At 40.7% G+C, this 18,077-nt stretch overlaps 1 long non-coding RNA gene across 1 annotated transcript; it reads right to left on the bottom strand.

The window, feature by feature from the left end:
* Nucleotides 1-8,329: 8,329 nt before the first annotated feature.
* Nucleotides 8,330-9,744, bottom strand: LOC119016355. Its single transcript, XR_005074052.1, has 3 exons — nucleotides 9,594-9,744; nucleotides 8,534-8,628; nucleotides 8,330-8,431 (listed from the first exon to the last, which is right to left on the bottom strand). It is a non-coding gene; the product is annotated as an uncharacterized LOC119016355 (long non-coding RNA).
* Nucleotides 9,745-18,077: the final 8,333 nt, after the last annotated feature.

Here is an 18,077-nt window from a genome sequence, read left to right as displayed (position 1 = left end):
GGTAATGAGGTCGGTTTTTAATATAACTCTAAATGAAGTAAGGTTCTCCTTTAAACTACATATTTAACATATGAACAGGTTTTATGAATTTGAATGTTGACTCATTTTACAGTTTTTTCAAAATGTGAACACTAAAATCAAAAGTATTACATAATTATCAAAACCTTAAACTCAAGAAGCAAAATATGGCCCAGATGTGCACCACTATAAGCACAATGTCAGCCTCACTCTTTTTACAAAACAATACACAGTGATTTACAAAACACTGACAAATGACCACACCTATGAGCCAGTCAGTAAATACAGCCATCAGATGCACCAACACATGATTGCTTAACTGGAGACACACCAATCAGGTTCAAGCACTATAAAAATGTAGCAGATAAGTTCACTTGCCTTTAACTAAAATGGAGGGAGTCAGAAGAGTGTGAATGAGGCTGAGAGGGGGAATCCACAGAGGAGAAGAAGGTGGTAGAGGAAGAGGCGGAGGCCCAGCCAGAGGTAGAGGCCGAGGTGGAGGAAGAGGAAGAGGAAGCCCTGAAGCAGGAGGAGAACAAGGAAGAGGAAGGAGAGGACCAAATTTATCTAATGACACTCGTGCAACACTAGTGGACCATGTCATGAACCATGAACTGATGCTACGGGAGGCTGGACTAAGAGTTCAGCCAAATATTAGCAGATATACAGTGGCATCTGCCATACAGATTTTCTCAATTTCTAAAACACAATTTCTGAAACCGTGCTCCATTTTCTGAAAACATTCAACACAAAACCTCAGCTTCAAGTACTATTTACAAAACGTCTGACTTCACATGCAAAATGAAACTTCTGCCTTAACACAGATTTACCTGTGCTCAAATCCAAACACTGCTCTCAAATCAGAAACAAAGTGATCATGATGTTATACACAATCAAGCAGTCAGCAAACAGTACACCAAACAATAGAAAACACGTTGTTCAAAACATACTTCTCAGGGAGATGTACATCTCAATCAAATTTCATATTTTTCCGTCATTGTTTTTTGATGAATGAAAACATGTTCTATCATAGTAGCTCACAATTGATCAGAAATTATACTCTGCTTTGCTCTTTGCATTGTTTTTGTTCCTCCTCCTCCTTGTACCCCTATTTTTACAGTACTGTAACCTGCATCTCACAAACTTGTCCTTTTTTTTCTGCGATACTGTAATTCTTGTTCTGTGTTGATATGAACCTGCAACCAGTCAAAATCTATTGAGCACTCAGAACTGTAAACAAATGGAACACACACTGTTCAGGGCCAGACAATGTGTTTATTGTACAGTATACAGCCTACAATGCACTGTACTACAGTGAATACTGAATATAGCTGTCCTTCCACCTGCATGTGGCAGCCTTGCAATTCTACAAAAAGTAGATGTGCAGTTACAAAAATATTCATGCAGTACAATACATGCAGTGATCAACTTTACAAATGTCTACTGAAAAAGCTGCATATAGTGTAGTACAGTAAATTTGCAATTACAAAAATACAGTGGTATACTGTACCTGTTCTCTTCTTGACCTTGTCCTCACTATGGTAGACACAGAAAATCAGCTCACATTGGGTTGACTGTTGCTTGAATTTCATCAGATATTTCCACTCTTTGTCTTCCTCTTCATCCTCCTCTTCCTCTTTCTTGCCCTCCTCCTCTTCCTCCTCGTTGCCCACCTTGCATACGCACTCGTCCTCTCACATTGTTTCTTCCATCCATTCTTAGACTTTCTCTGTCCCATCTTCAACAACCTGTTTGCTCTCTGAACTGGCTTATATTGGTTGTGTCACATGATTTGAAACAAGTGAAATCAATTTTAAATGCTTGTGTTAAATAAATGGCATGTGTTCTCTATTTGTATTTGATTGGTGCCACTTGTGTTCACCAGTAAAAAAAAAAAAAAAAGAAATCAAAAAAGAGAATGTGTTTAGAAGTGAAATCTATTGACAACAGACTGCACAAATAACTAAATGAGTTCAGGCAATTGTGAACTTTGCTCAGCCAATGGGATTTAGCGTTTTAGCAATTGAGAAAAACTGTAAGAAATGTATTAAACAAAACAATACTTATGAACAACAGCAGATAGGGTGAACTTTTTTCATGTATTAACACCTAACATCCCATATGACCCACCATCTCTGTATGGCCATACAATGACAAGACAGTGAACTTTTTTCACAGTTTTTATTTTTATTTTATTTATGCAAACGAGTTAAGGGGGTTATATGGCGATATTGGGCTTTTTTGCCATGATATCTTTTTTTAACAGTTTTTTATTTATTTATGTTTTTTAACAAAATTACCCCGTAATGAAAACTGAGTAAAGAATAAACCCTGTCATGATCAGGATCATGATACTACGATAGCTGTCGGGATCAGACAGTCATCGCAGGTACACTGGTTAGGGCAGCACTGAAAAAGATAGAAAGAAGAAGCCAGTGAGCAGTAACTGTGTGGACAAAAATGCCATTTTGATGTCAGAGGTCAGAGGAGATGAGCAGACTGGTTTGAGATGGTAGAAAAGGCAACAGTAACTCAAATTACCACTCGATACAACCAAAGTATGCAGAATACCACCTCTGAACACACAGACCTTGAAGCAAATGGGCGACAAAAGCAGAAGACCACACGGGGTGCCACTCCTTTTGCCTCCACAGTCCCCAGACTTCATTCCAATAAAAGCACCTTTGGGGTGTGGTTGAATCTTATCACATCATGAGATAAGAGTAGCTGCTACATTGGAGATGTACACATGCTTAGGAGAAGGGGCAGCTGTGGTGGAAGTGGGTGGGGCCACAGTATCAAATCAGTTGAAGAACTGGTTGACTTCATCAGCATTTTCCACATCACCCACTATTGGCTGTCTTTTTGTTATAGCCAGAGATGGTATTGATTCCTCTCCACACCTCACAGATGTTATTGAGCTGTAAATTCCTCTCTAATGTCATGTTTTTGATCAGGACCAGGTCTAATCTGGTCTATATGATGAGAAAACAGTTAAATCTGCCTTTATTGCATTTTCACAAACAGAATGAAGGTTTCACAGATCAGAAACTGTCTTATAATGAATGTTTAGCCTCGGTGGGATAAGCGAGGGCTTGGAGCCAGAGGGGCGTAAGTGGCATTTTGGGCGAATATGAGTTCTATATATCAAAATAAAGATCTCGATGAGCTCTATCCAATGGTGCCAAAAAGACCTATCTGAGATCAAACTGTATTGAATAAACCAACAAAACAATGAAGACCCAACACAAAAGTGTGACTAATGATTGGAGCCAGAAGGGCGTAAGTCCACTTACGCCCTTCTGGCTCTGAAAAATACATGTAGGACCCATGTGTTTGTTCAGAGCCAGAAGGGCGTAAGTGTAGTTGCTGCCCTTAAACTGCATTCAAAATGGCTGGCACAACTGTAGACATGGAACTATCTGAGGCAGGAAAGATTTTGATGAATATTATGCAAAAAAGTGATGAACCCTATATTGGGAACATGCAAGTTAAGTACCTACAACCTCACTGTATATGAAATAGATAGTAAAGATGTTGGGTGTTACATGTGGCATGAGCATGAAGGCGGCCAAGGATCATCAGAGATCTGCACTTGTGTTTACTCGTACCGTTCACAACTTAATTCTGAAGTCAAACATGCAGTTTTTCATTTAGATACATGTGGTAGACAGAATAGAAATGCTGCCTTTAGCACAATGTGCCTGCATGCAGTCAGCACATTGCCCCTCTCCTGTATTGACCATAAGTACGTGGAGTCTGGTCATAGCCAGATGGAGTGTGACAGTGTGCATGCTGCAGTGGAAACTGTGAGGAGAAAGGTTCCAATCTACTCCCCTGATGGCTACTACACCCCTGTGATAGTGGCAAGAAAGAACAACCCATACACTGTACATGAACTTGGTCATGACTTCCTTGACTTCAAGTCTTTCTCCAATCACATACTCAAAAACAAAGCCGAGGATGAGGAGGGACAAGTAGTGCTTTGACAGAAAATTAAATGGTTTCAGTACACATAAGAAGAACCCAGACCAATCTTCTTCACGACCCAACCTTCCGTGAACTGAAGGTGGCAAAGCAGGCAACCAGGGACACCAGAAGCACCCATTCTGTGTCCAAACCAAGTTCAATGTATGAAAGTCCTCCTGGGATCAGTGCAATAAAGAAGAAAGATCTGGACGGCTTAGGTGGTAGCGCGTGCCAGTTGCCAAACAGTTCAGTTACTTTTATTACAGTCTGTACTGTTCAGCAGATGTCTAGAATGGAAAAGTGAAATGAGAAAAAAAGAAAAAAAATGATAGTGATTTAAGTGACAATTAATGACTTATTCAAGTGTTGATTATTCAGTCAATTCCCATTTTGACCAGTTATTTTCTGCATTGTTCAGCAGATATGTCCAAAATGTCAATAGAAGACTTGGAAATGTTTGGTGCCACAAAAGGCATATCTGACGTTTTTGCCATTTATTTTTTTATTTTTTTATTTTAAAATGTTTTAGAACATGTTGATTGTGTTAATATGCCATGAATTTATTATTTAAATACTCATTCATGTAAGTATGCCTGTGGTTGCAATGTTGTTGTTTAAGGGTTAATAATACAGTTGATTGAAGTGTGGTCAAAATTTTGTTTTGTTTCACCCGTAAAGTTTGTCAAAAGCCACTTAAGCCCCTCTGGCTCCAAGCCCTCGAAAGGTTTCACAGACCAGAAACTGTGTAATAATGAATGTTTAGCCTCTGCACAATAATCTAATCCAGATTTGACAAGTCTAGGGATTGTGGTTTTTGATCAGGACCTGGTCTAATGTGGTCTATTGTCAGGTTGGGGTTTAAAAGGGGAAAACTATGGAAGGGGAAGGAAACTATGGAAGGGGAAGGTGGACCCAAATGCAGTTACACACAGGAGGCAAAATAAGGAGGAACAAAAGGCGAGCTTTAATGAAAGCTGATACAAAAACCAAAAGCAGACAAAACAGGGCAAAAGACAAAGTAGCAAACAAGAACGAGACAAAGTACAAATCAAAAATCAAAGTCCAACTCAAAACATGGAAAACTCAAAACCAAAAACATACCAAACGGGACAGGAGCCTGGAACAGGAGCCTGGGACAGGAGCCTGGAACAGGAGCCTGGGACAGGAGCCTGGGACAGGAGCCTGGGACAGGAGCATGGAACAGGAGCATGCAGAAAACAGCAAACAGCAAACAATGACCAAACGAAGAGTGAGGGGAAACACAGAGACTAAATACACAGACACTAATGACATGACGAGGAACAGGTGAGGAGAGAGGAGGGAGGAAGCCAGGTGAGATAATGAGGGAGAGGAGCACAGAGGAACAGACCAGGAGGGAACAAGACAACAGACAGAGGGAGCCAGAGGGGAGAACACAGGAGAACTTAAAGGACACATGAAGGCATGGAAATTCAAACACATGACACACAAGACATGGAAAAAACACAACACAAGACATGATACAAGGATGTAAATCATAAACAAGAAACCAAAAACCAGACACAAGAACAAACAGAAACAGGAGTCCTGACATCTATATGCTGAGAAAACAGTTAAATCTGCCTTTATTGCATTTTCACAAATACAATAAAGGTTTCACAGACCAGAAACTGTGTTGTAATGAATGTTTAGCCTCTATAGGATAATCTAGGCCAGATTTGAGAAGTCTAGGTACAGTGGTTTTTGATCAGGACCTGGTCTAATGAGGTCTGTAGGTATCAAACAAAAATGGTGAAATCTCCCCTTTAGCATTTTCACAAATAAAATAAACGTTTCACCAATACAATAGCGGGTGTCAGGCAAAGTTAATGTCTTACCTAAAATGTCTAAACAATTTTTACATCAAGAAATGTCACAAAAAACAGACAATCAGTGTACAAACAGTCGCACTGCACGTTACGTAATTTCCTCTTAACTTTCCCCTCAAGTGCTGAATCGGAAGGTGCTGAATCAGAGGCTAACTTCAGCGTCATCAAAAACAATGGATTTCTTGTAGGGATGACTTCACGGCACTACACGCAGGTTGCACTGTGCTGATCCAGGTGACATTATGTATGCAGGTACACTGCAAGTCAATGCACGAGACACTGCTGGTCCTGAGTAATTTGGTGCCCTGGGCAAGATGTTAGCGGGCGCCCCCCTGCATCACAGTCAACTTCACAATCAATTTTCATACACTCACACAAAAACTGCATATATGTATTTAAGATCTGATTTGTTTTAAGTCAAAAATATCACAGCAAAGAAAAACTGAAGAAAGAAACAAGTGATAAAAATACAATATAAATAAGGCATTACTCAAACATGTTATCTCTCAGCCTCAGAGTGCCATCTCTCACTTATCTATTGTCAGCCACTTTGCAAAATGACCTCCAACTCCTTCCATGTTGCCATGTGGGTATTGTGCTGCTATCTATCCTCATGAACCTTCAGCAAGTGGCTTTCATGTCTCCAGTCCTTTAGTCCTTCTTTATTTAGTTTGTATTCTGTTGGAGAAAACATTTAGCACGTGAAGCAGTGCAAGCTATCATTTCTGTTTGAGTACATCAGCCAGCTTCTTTTGATTTTTTCAGCATTGACTAAGACTCTGTTACAAAAGTCATGTTGACACTCTCCCATCTTTGTTTTATTTGAACTGGTCCTCTGTGAACTAGCTCTGATCTTACATAGTCAGTTAGAAGAGATGTCCAGTCAGCAGGTCTACTGGTGCAGCCTTAAGTCCTGATGCTGTGTCAGTCTGCTGTGCTGAGGTAGAGGGACAGCAGCACCTGATGCTGTGTCACTCTGCTGTGCTGAGGTAGAGGGACAGCAGCACCTGATGCTGTGTCACTCTGCTGTGCTGAGGTAGAGGGACAGCAGCACCTGATGCTGTGTCAGTCTGCTAGCTAGCAAGCTAACACTCTGCTCCAATAACAGTAACTACGATTATTAAACTATGAATTTCATTCACTTCATCACATTGATGTTACTGTACCTGCATCTTCTTCACGTCTTCCTCTCCTTTCCTTCTTTTCCTTCACTGGGTACCGGATGGTTTCAGTCTTTTGGACCTTGTAATTCCGCTACAGTATCAGTAAATCTCTCCTGGTCTTGGGGTCTCAGTGCGGTCAGATTCAGACAGCTGGCCTCTCGACCTGCCCCCCTCACAGAGGACAGGTGCAGTGCAACTTTGCTATGATGCTATGTAGTTCAGTAAAGTTGGAAAGATATTCACAGATTCAAACTTCCGGGATTAATAAATCTGAAGTGAAACATTTTTCAAACACAAATGATGCCTCTGTCACACTGTAATAGCATAGACTACGAGCTACAAGGACCAAAACCCCAATTGTTTACAAAAATGAGCCGTCCTCCGAGCTGGACGGAGATCATTGATCTCTATGCGCGGTCGGCAGCCGGGCGAGCTGCAAACAAAAATCAATAACTCCCCTGTTATACAGACTCCAAAATCACTACACACACCAAGGGTCTCCTCATGGTCATACTACAACAGATGTTTTGTGCAGTGCAAACTGAACAAACCCAAAAGCATGACACAAGAGACAGGCTAGTAGATGTTGCAGGAAACTGTTTAATTCAACAGAAAGAGTTAGACAAACAAGATTATTGTCAGTCAGACACACACACACACACACACACACACACACACACACACACACACACACACACACATGCATCTGCATCTGCAGTCATCCCCAGACAATCTGTATGGATCCATCGTTTGCAAGTTCCACACTAGATCCACATAGAAATAAATATGTTAAACATAATAACAAAGCGTTTCATTTATGTTGTAATGAATTGCATATATAATCTAGGGTTTTTGTTTGTTTTTGTAAGAGTGTGTATTAATGTTTCATAACAATTTAACAGCACTGTTACCCAAATAGGATTACCAGCAGTATTGGTCTGGTTCTCACTTCCACAGAAGGAGCAGAAGTCATCCTTTGAAACTGAGGACACAGTCAACACACATACAGGCAGGCAGGCACACACACACACAAACATATATATATGGGTACATCATTAAATGAGGTGCTAAACAGATTCATAGAATATTTTGAAAGATACCTGATCCTTTGAGTATTTCCTCAGCCATTTGTCTTCTTAGATTATGAAGAGATTTTTTGGACGCCTTGATGCGAAAACGCTTTGGGATGTCTGGGAAGTCCATAATTGTCATCTTGACCATATGTGCAGACGGTGAGACAACTGTGTATGAACTAGCCATCCTCCTATATATTTTTATGATCGCTACAACTGCTTGTAGAAAATCACCTGCATGACAAAAACTCCACAACTGCTGTCATCTTTCTGGCAGGTGTCAGCTATCTTGGCAGGCTGCCACTTGATGTTGACCCAGTCCTCCTTCCCAAGCCTGTTTCGTCTCATCTTGAAATACTCTCTACAAGATGAAAAGAATCAAGTTTGTTTTATATTTGCACTTAGTCTTTGGCTCTACTAACTCTGGGCACCTTTTATTTTCCCACATTCTATTTAATATTACCCAAATTTGTATGCCACTTTTCTAGAGTCCTCCAACTTGTTTGTCCCTTGCAATGGATCCAGCACAAATATCTGGTTTGACAGGGCATGGAGATACTGTTTGAAAAATAAACTTATAATTAAACCAAAGCATCTTTCTAAATGTCAACAATCACAACAGAATTAATACTATGGTTATTGGAATATATTCATCTTTATACCAAGGATTATAACCTTTGAATAAACAACCCATCAACCACAAATACGTTCTGTAAAGGCACATCGATTTACATGTATAGTTTTATACTCACCACAAACTTCCAGTGAATGTTTCTGATATTTACAAAGCCAATGGCTCAATCATAGTCATCGAATTTAACCTGAGATGTTTTTTTAATTGACAAAGATTCAATTATTCTGTGATATTCACATATGAAAGCAATGTAAGTGGTATCCATGTCTTTTTCTCCACAGGACCGAGCAGAAAAATGTATTCTAAATTAAAAATAAATAAATAAATAAGCTTTTCCTGTATCACATCACAAGACTGTAGTAACACTAGGTGTGTAAACACAATTAAATTCAGTCTTATAGCTGCAGCGTACTGGCAAATTTACTGAATACATTATTTATGTTGCTGCTAAGCCTAACCAAAGTCTGTATAGGCCGTTACTGGCCTAACACGTAAAACCAATGTGGGGCTTCATATGGGCAGAGCATGCTACTGTATGACTGTTAAACAGACCACTTGCAGCATCTTTCATGCACATTCAACTTTTTCTTACGGAAGCTTAGATCTCCTGACATCTCTAGTGAGAATATGCCCATGTTTTATCAGTCTTTGGTGGCAAGTGTGTTGTTTTATGCTGCAGTCAGCTGAGGAGAAAGCATCAGCCACAAAGATCTAAGGCAGCTGGACAAACGAATCAAAAGAGCTGGCTCTGTGATTGGAACCAGGTTGGTCACACATGACTCATGCAACCCCTAACACGATGATCATGTTGGCCCAATTCAGTATCTTTCATACATTTGCATAGAAACAGCTCATACAAAACCAAACAAATCATTACAGCTGTACTTACATTTTTCAGTCCTTGCCTGGTCATCTGCTCTCTGGTTCCATGTAAAATTACACCAATGGTGTAATGGTTCAGCAGGAACAGACGGCCAGCAGTATCCTTTGAGTTTAGGACGGCTCTGATGAAACATTCTATTGCCTACGTATGGGGGAAATTGAAGAGAAATTAATATTACAAAAATGTCAGTTAATGTTGGGGACACTGTCAGCATGTTTAAGTAGTTTTGCTTCACGTGAGCTAAGTTTGTCAGAGGTCACTCTACAGACTCTTTGAAATGAAAATGGATTTGGATGTCCAGCACAACTCATGACCTTTTCACATCAAGTGTTGAAAATATATTTTTTAAATTAATTTAAGGACAACACATATTAATGAACATTATACACATGTAAATATGCCAGATTATAGCCATAGCTTGTTTCATCTGTCGTACCCAGGCATGTTGTTGTAGTAGGAAAAGAGACACATGAGAAATACAAGAACCATAGAAGACCAATACGAGGATGCATGCATAGATGGCTACATCATCCGATGATTTAATGATTTTTAGATCTTTCTGGTTAAACAACATTTTGTGAAACTTGCCTCTCCTATGACGAGCTCATCAGGCCTCAAACTCAGGAAATCGCAGTGCCGGAGGTTTAAATCCACCTTCTGTTGTGCATCTCTTAAAACAGAGTGCAGGCATCGGTATTGGCATCCCTAATAAAAACTAAACATTTCCGCTTAATGCTCAGACCAAGTGGGCCATTACAGGGATTAATAGTATTGGGCTTACCTCACCTGTGTGGTTCCATAAGGAAACCGCATTGGGGAAACGGCAAATATCCAAAACCGCCCATACAAAAGAGAAAATTGGATTGAGCAGTTTACGTGCAGTAGCCAAACAGCTGGCTCAGGTCCAAGTGAGGAAGTTGCACCACTTGTGATGATCAACTGCAGGCAAAGAGAGTCTGAATTCCCAACCGCAGGACCGCCAAGATGGCGAGGCGAAGAACGGGCCAAGGAGTGAGAGGCAAAATCACCATGACGGCAGCCAAGGGGCAGGTCAGATGACAAAAGTGCCGAGCGGTAATAGCTCCCAGCGTTAGCTCAGCCGATGTGGACCGGGAATGGGAGACCAGCAGTCCCCGGCGTCCAGCCCAGTAGCCCTCGGTGTCAGCGGCGGCAGATCGCGGCGTTCGCCTCCTCGGGTCCCGGAGTCAGCAGCGGTGGCTCGACCGACGTCAGAGTCTGGGAAGCTGACAGATGTGTCTTCCTCGTTTCAAGCGACAAATTCTTTAGTTTGAGTTGTTGCTTTAATTTTTGGCGTCACTCGTTCAGCAAGTTTAAGATGCCCTGTGAAAACACACATTTCAGACCGAAGAATTAGCTGTCATTCATGGTAACCTGTCTCTTTCTCGCACTTAATGTTCCCACCTGGGAGCCACATTCCCCACACCTAACAATGTATCATACCTGTTCAAATGCCCCACATATGAAGATTTACACATTTAAAACTAAGCACTGCTCTGGTATTCGTCCTCACAGGACAGAGGAGGCAGAGTTGAAAACACTGTAAGGATGATTCTAGTGTCTATGCAATATCTCGTGTGGATGACATCAAGTCGGGCTTCCAACTGTTTTTAGCAGAGTCCATGGAATTTTTAGAAATACATACTTTTTTTTTTAAATGAGACAGGCCGGAAGCGGTGTCTGTTAGTTCTGTAAACTTCACGGAGAGACTGAATATTAGCTGTTTAGTAGTTTATGTTGAATCGTATTTTTTGACCGTAAAGATTGCCTTTCGGGGATGACTCTGCTGTTTGTCGAGAAGCAGGCTACAGTGGTATTTTATATGTGTTCTTTATCGGTATTAGCTACAACACAAAGCAATGCTATTTCTGTAATGACTGCAATAGCTGGTGTTATCATTTTGTTTACCTGAAATTTTATTTGTACAGTGTTAAACATCTGTGAAAGAAACAGAAGTGTCGTATCCAATCAATCGGCGGCATAACTTGTATGAGTTCGTGTTGATATACTGGCACATCCAGTATTGCGTACGCACAGACGTATGGTAGTAATGGGCAACACTGTCTGAGGCATAATGTTTCCCTGTCAATGCAAACACTACTTACGCACTTGCCAGAAGGCAGCTTCACAAACACCTCATGGTTGGGGTGGTTAACGTACGTCACAAGCTTGCTGGTTATCGACATACACCGCCTGGTTAAATACTTGCAGAGAGCAACTGCTAGTGCCGGCGAATCTCCATGCCTTCTCTGTCGTTCACTGTGGTGAACTTGGCTGCGGAGTGTGGGCACGCCATATCTATATTTACAATGTGGAAACACACAACCCATTCAGATTTACATATGAATCACATTACTAACAACAAAGGTTTTGACATGAGTTGTAACATTAACTTTTTCATTTATGCATCCGTCCATCACAAGCTTTTGCGGGTTATAGCTAATGTTATATACATCACAGTTTACTCATCTGGGGAATGTAAGCGCAGATGCTGACAGGGCTTTGGTGGTGATTAGAGTCTTTGATATATCACAGATTAGCAACAAAATGTATTTGATTGCATTCATATATTTATGTGGTAACCGTTACTCCCTCCAGCCATCTTTGTGGCCAAAAATGCCTCATTGACTTGCAGTACAGAACTGGACCTGGTGGTGATTTCCCCGCTGTTTCTGACAACATGAACCACCATAGACATATACGTAGACGCCTCATGGCGTGCTGGAACGTAATCTCGCACCACCACCATCTTGGTTAGGTCTCCTCACTGCAGGCTAGCACTAGAGACAATTGGAATCAAGGAGAGCGAGCAACTATGACCGTATTTTGTGCAGTTTATGGTTGCAACTGGCACAGTGTTGTTACCAGATCGCGGGAGATCACCTTTCACAAGTAAGATTTGTTTGTTTTTTGAAAATAATTTTTGTGACAGCGCCCTGTATCGTAACTAAATCTCTGCCATTTGTAACCGTGTGAAAATACGGTAAAAATTCAGGAGGTTATGATCATTGTAGTTGTGGATACACCTTCCTCAGTAGAAATAGATGCGGGGGGGTCACATTGGAGACCCATCCAAGATGGCGGCCGTGCTGATACGTTAGCTCCAATAGGCAGCATCAGTGTATGAGGCGTCTACGTATATCATGTCTATGTGTACCACAGTCTATGCTACCAACGCAGCCTTCACACTCTCCACTTGTCTCTCCTCTTGCTCCAGCGTGTAATCTGCCGCCTCCTAACATAGATGCGTAGCGCGGTCAGTCAGACTGGGGGCTGAAGAAGAACAGAGGCTGCTGACGTCACTCTCCTGCGCCGCTTGGGATTACAAATTCAAATTGAATTTCGGAACATTTTTTGTGGGGGGCGGGCTTTTTAGTTGTGTAACAAAACGAGCAGTCTTAAAGAAGAAAATGAAAATGCAATTTGGATGATTTATTACTCATTTTACATATGTGTCAAAAAATGCAATTATGGAACAGATTCGCTTCCATAGGATATATGTTTGTACACATATATTTTAATAAAGTCTCCCTTATTTTATTCTTTTATCCTTATTCTGTTGGTGTTTGTTCGGAAAGTAACTATATTACGTGCAATTTCAAACTTTTTTGTTCCTGTGAGTTCATGATGAGCCCACATTGGGCCTCATTCATGGGGCGTGCTTATGAACAAATTTGTTCTTAAGTCCAATATTACAGTGATAATTCTGTCATATTTATTCATGTATTCATTTATTCATGACTTGCACCTTGCAACTTGCAGCAGGAGCGGACACTGCGGCCGCTCGCTCTGTGGATTTGAGACCGGATGGCTGCCGTTTACTCTGTTGTGATCTGTTACTTCTCTGTCTTCTTAGTCTTTCGCGGTTCCACTGGTACCTTGCCGGTGATAACCTTAAGATGCTGAGTCTTGATCTTTTCTCTCACACTTTCTCTCCAGATTAGGATGTTCCTCTATCTTGTATAGATGCACATAGTTTGTTCTTCTCCTTCCCTTTACTGTTTTTACTTCAAAGTAGTGCAGTGTCCGTAGGAAATATGTATTCCTACAGAAACGTGGGAGGTTAAGTAGCTTTTTCATGGATGGGCAAATGAGGCTGTGTTTGAAGGTGGGACATCAGGGATATTTAGGTTTGTTGTGAAATCCGATATTCCAAGGCATAATTGGCTGTTTGTGACTGTTTTTGATTTTGCCATTATATTTCACCTTATAAACTATTTACTTGGTGTCATTATTTTCAGCACAACCTCACATGTGACTGTACAGTTTGTTTGTTTGTTTGTTTTTGACATACTGTATTAACACAATGGACCTAAAATCACAACAAAAGTTTTTTTTTTTACTGTGAAAAGCACAAATATGTTTAACAAACTATTTTTTTTATTACTTATAATGCAAATATAAATTGTTGTTGCTGAATATGTGCATACATTTTAAAAATGTACAAAGTTATATGTAACTATTTACATTTAAATGCAGGCAATGCTCAGGTCTGCCTGAGCTCCTTCCAGCTGAATGAAGAGCTGCACTGCCTGCTCCACATTCAGCATCTCCTCATTGTTTTGACTCATTAAACAAAAACTGACTCCACTACACACTAAACACACTACACCAAACACTACATAACACACTAACTATACACTCCAAACACGCTAAATGTCACAAATGTTCGCGAAAAAGCGTGGCGGACATTATTTACCCTAAGTCCGGTTTGGACCTACCGATGCGTCCGTCAACTCGGAAGGTGGGCCGCGTGGGTGGCTTAGTGGCTAGCAGCTAACTACACAAGAACATCCACAGATTCCGATTACACTTTGTTATCCGCGCGTCTCCGGATCTCCTCAGACCCAAACAGACAAGTTCCGGACTCATTTAGTCTCATTAATCCACAACAGTCAGTTTAGATGCACAGAACAGAACCGGACAAAACCGCTGGCAAAATCTCGGTCCAGCTTGCACCTCTGCAGGTATAAATCCGCTTGTTGTCGTGGGTTTGAGCTCTGCAGTGATTGGCTGTGGTGCACACAGACACACACACACACACAGACACACACACACACACACACACACACACACAGACAGACAGAGATTCCTTGCTTTTCTAGATATGATTGTCTCTGTAGTGTGTTTCTGATAATTTGGGAAAGATTTCTCTATTAACCTTTTGTATGTAAAGATAATGAAAAAATAATGAAGCAAACTAAGTAAAAAAAAAAAGTTTAAAAAAATAATAAATAACACACAACCAGTAAGATATGCAAATTGGTATGTGATTATGTCATCAGTATGTAAATGAGCGTGTGACACCAGCTGGCGACTTTTAGTGTCTTTTGAAGCTAGTGCTAGCTACTTTCTTTGGAAAAGAGTCGACGACACTGCTTTCGCCAAAGGTGCTCCTTTTGATCACCCCCAGTCCACTGAGTGGATGAGAGGGGTTCCTCAAAATTGTCCTCATCCCGGGTAGAATAGAATAGAATAGAATAGAATAGAATAGAATAGAATAGAATAGAATAGAATAGTCTTTATTGTAATTGTACAGGAGGGTACAGTAAAATTGAGGGTGCTCCCGCAGCAACAAGAACAATACTAATACTAATATTAATATTAATATTAATATTAATTATTAAGCGTAACAATCCTCGCCTCCGCGTCCAGCAACACCAGCCAGCTCATTCCCAGGTGCATGGAAGCATCAACGGGTGGCAAGGGAGGTAAGGGTCGGAGGCTAGGCAATGGTGGCATTGATGGGAGGGTTGTACAAATCCACGTGGGTTTTTGCATAGCTTTTGCTGAGGTTTAACATATCTACATTTCCTAATGCATGGCTTGAAACGGAAGCAAATACTGACAAATAACCATTCTGGCTTTCATCTCCAGGTGTCAACAGGTAATTGAAACAGCTTTTTCAAGTGCTAAATTTTGGTTTCTTTAGTCTGGCCCCAGTCCTCCCAGGGATTCTCCAGGCCGGCAGTTTACTCTTGTGTGGCAAGGCAGGAGTATTCTATGCTGGTTAACATAGAATCGTCCAATGAGAGGTTGTGCCTGATGCGGTGATCCATCTTGTCCTTGAGACTCTCCTTGCTTGGCTGTTTATTCATGACCCTACCTGAGGTGGGATGCCACTGTGGAGGGAGGTAGTGTAAGGGAATGTGTATGGAAGGGAAGGGAAGGGAAGGGAAGGGAAGGGAAGGGGCATAGGTGTGTCATTCAGTGACAAATTGTGCCTGATGGGGCGATTGACTTTTTCCTTCTGAATGTCCCGGCTTGGCTGCCATGGGGGAGGGAGGGGAAGGGAAGGGAAAGTAAAGTAAAGGGGAACTCCAGATGTTCCTCTTATTCCCACATTCTAGGGGTTTGGGGAATGGGGGGGTCAGGGTCCTTGAATCCTTCACCCCCAGAAGAAAGTTTGTTGCCTCCAGACTGTCCAGACAAGTTTGACATTAGGATAAAAAAAACATTAACAATTACATGGGATGCCTTGTCCTGCATAATTTAATGTATACACATTGGGAACAGGGGAAATAAAACATTAAAAAATTACAATCTGGGAAAACGAACAATATATATCTGCCTAACTAACTATAACAACCTATGTAACTGAACTATTTACAAACAATCTAACTCTAACTACATCTACAAAAAACTACACAACTTCTATATACACATGAACTATTTACAAAAGACAGTACATACAATAAAATATTCCACCTTAAAGGAGAACATCGACCGTGTCGCAATCATATCCCTGTTAATGGAGGTCAGAGAGTGCTGTCAGTAGGAAAAACAGTGAATGTGTGGCACAGTGTTCAGCAGGTATCAGTGTGGCAGTTAAAGCCAACCTATGCTGGCAGACATAGGTTGACTCTAGCTGCCTTTGTGATACTTGGTAAATATTGTACCAAATTGTTTTGTTATTCTTCCTACTTCCTATCCTAACAACAATTTATATTTGCATTATAACTAATGCATTTGGTTCATTAAACATATTTGTGGTTTTCACAGTAACAAATCTAACTTTTTCCTACTCTGATTTTACGTTATTTTGTGATTTTAGGTCCATAGTGTTAATATAATATGTCAGGCAATTAATCTAATTGATTTGTAATTGATTAATCTAATTAATCATATTTTAATCTCATATATGCTAAAGGGACCCAAATAAAGAATTCGAATTCTAGGACATTACAAAATTATTACAAAAGTATTGCATCACTAATCAATTGATTACACTATGAAGAGAAGATTTGAGATCCTTTGGGGGGGGTGAAATACAAATACACTTAAATAAATAACATTCAGAAATAAAATAAGGCTGAGTCTAAATTAGGCACTTAATGAGCACTAAAGCTGACTCAATACAGCAATTCAAAATGAATACCAAAGCTGACTAAATACGGCAATTCAAAATGAATAGTAGAAGTATAAGGCTGTGAACAGTGACATAGAATTTGTCTTAATAAGAGCTTTACATTGCACCCCATTTAGAACTGGGTTCTTAGTGGGGGGGTTTAATTTGAAAGTAGCGACCGTCCTTAGCTTGCCGCAGAACAACAAGCTAACACAACCAAACAGCTATAGAGACCGAGGAGACGCTGCATCTCCTGGATCTCTGCAGCTGTCCAGTTGTTCACCTTAATTTCCACGGATGAAGTGATGGACTGACAGCTGTGATCGGCTGTTTCCTGGTTTTAAAACTCCTCGGTTGTGGGTCGCACAACAGTGCAGGTCACTGGCACTTCCGCCCACCTCACGCAGAGGCCGGCACATTCTTCCTCGTTTTTAGATAGCAGGCGTGGCAGAAATTAATTGGTATTAATATAATTGGCTGCTCGGTGCTCTTGTCTAAAAACGGCTCATGTCTGTTGTCACCAATGCAAATTAACGCGTTATAAAAATTAACACAATTAATTCTGAGATTCTGAGTGGCAATTCAATGTGCCCTGCATTTTAAATTTGGCCCACTGAATGACCCGTAGGCTACCTGGCAGTGGCACGTCACGGTAGCACTAGCATAGACATTTTATGGTTGCAATAACCGGCGCAGTGTTGTTACCAGATCGTGGGGGATTACCTTTCAGAAGTAAGATTTTTTTTTTTTAAATAATCTTTGTGACAGCACAAACCATGCAGAACCAACGACACACAAAACACATGCAACAACAAAATGCTGCATCGAGTTAACACAACAGAAGTGTCAACACAACGGAAGTATTAATCTTTTCGACCTGTTATTGTTATATTATTTTAAAAGATTGTAACCAAATATTTAAACCACGTAGCTTTTTATGTCGCCTCTCTAAAAGTTTTACTCCACTCTCGTCAGGTACAATGTTCAGACTGTAACGCCCACCAATGTAATAATGTCCACAAATGTAATACATTTTCCACAGACGGAATAGTCGCTCCCTACTACAAAACATGCTATTTCCCACAAATGTAATAACTGTTACGTTTGCAGGGATTTATTACGTT

Source organism: Acanthopagrus latus, unplaced genomic scaffold (assembly GCF_904848185.1).
Source record: "Acanthopagrus latus isolate v.2019 unplaced genomic scaffold, fAcaLat1.1, whole genome shotgun sequence".
Taxonomy (NCBI): domain Eukaryota; kingdom Metazoa; phylum Chordata; class Actinopteri; order Spariformes; family Sparidae; genus Acanthopagrus; species Acanthopagrus latus.
This window is presented reverse-complemented; position numbering and strand designations above follow the sequence as displayed.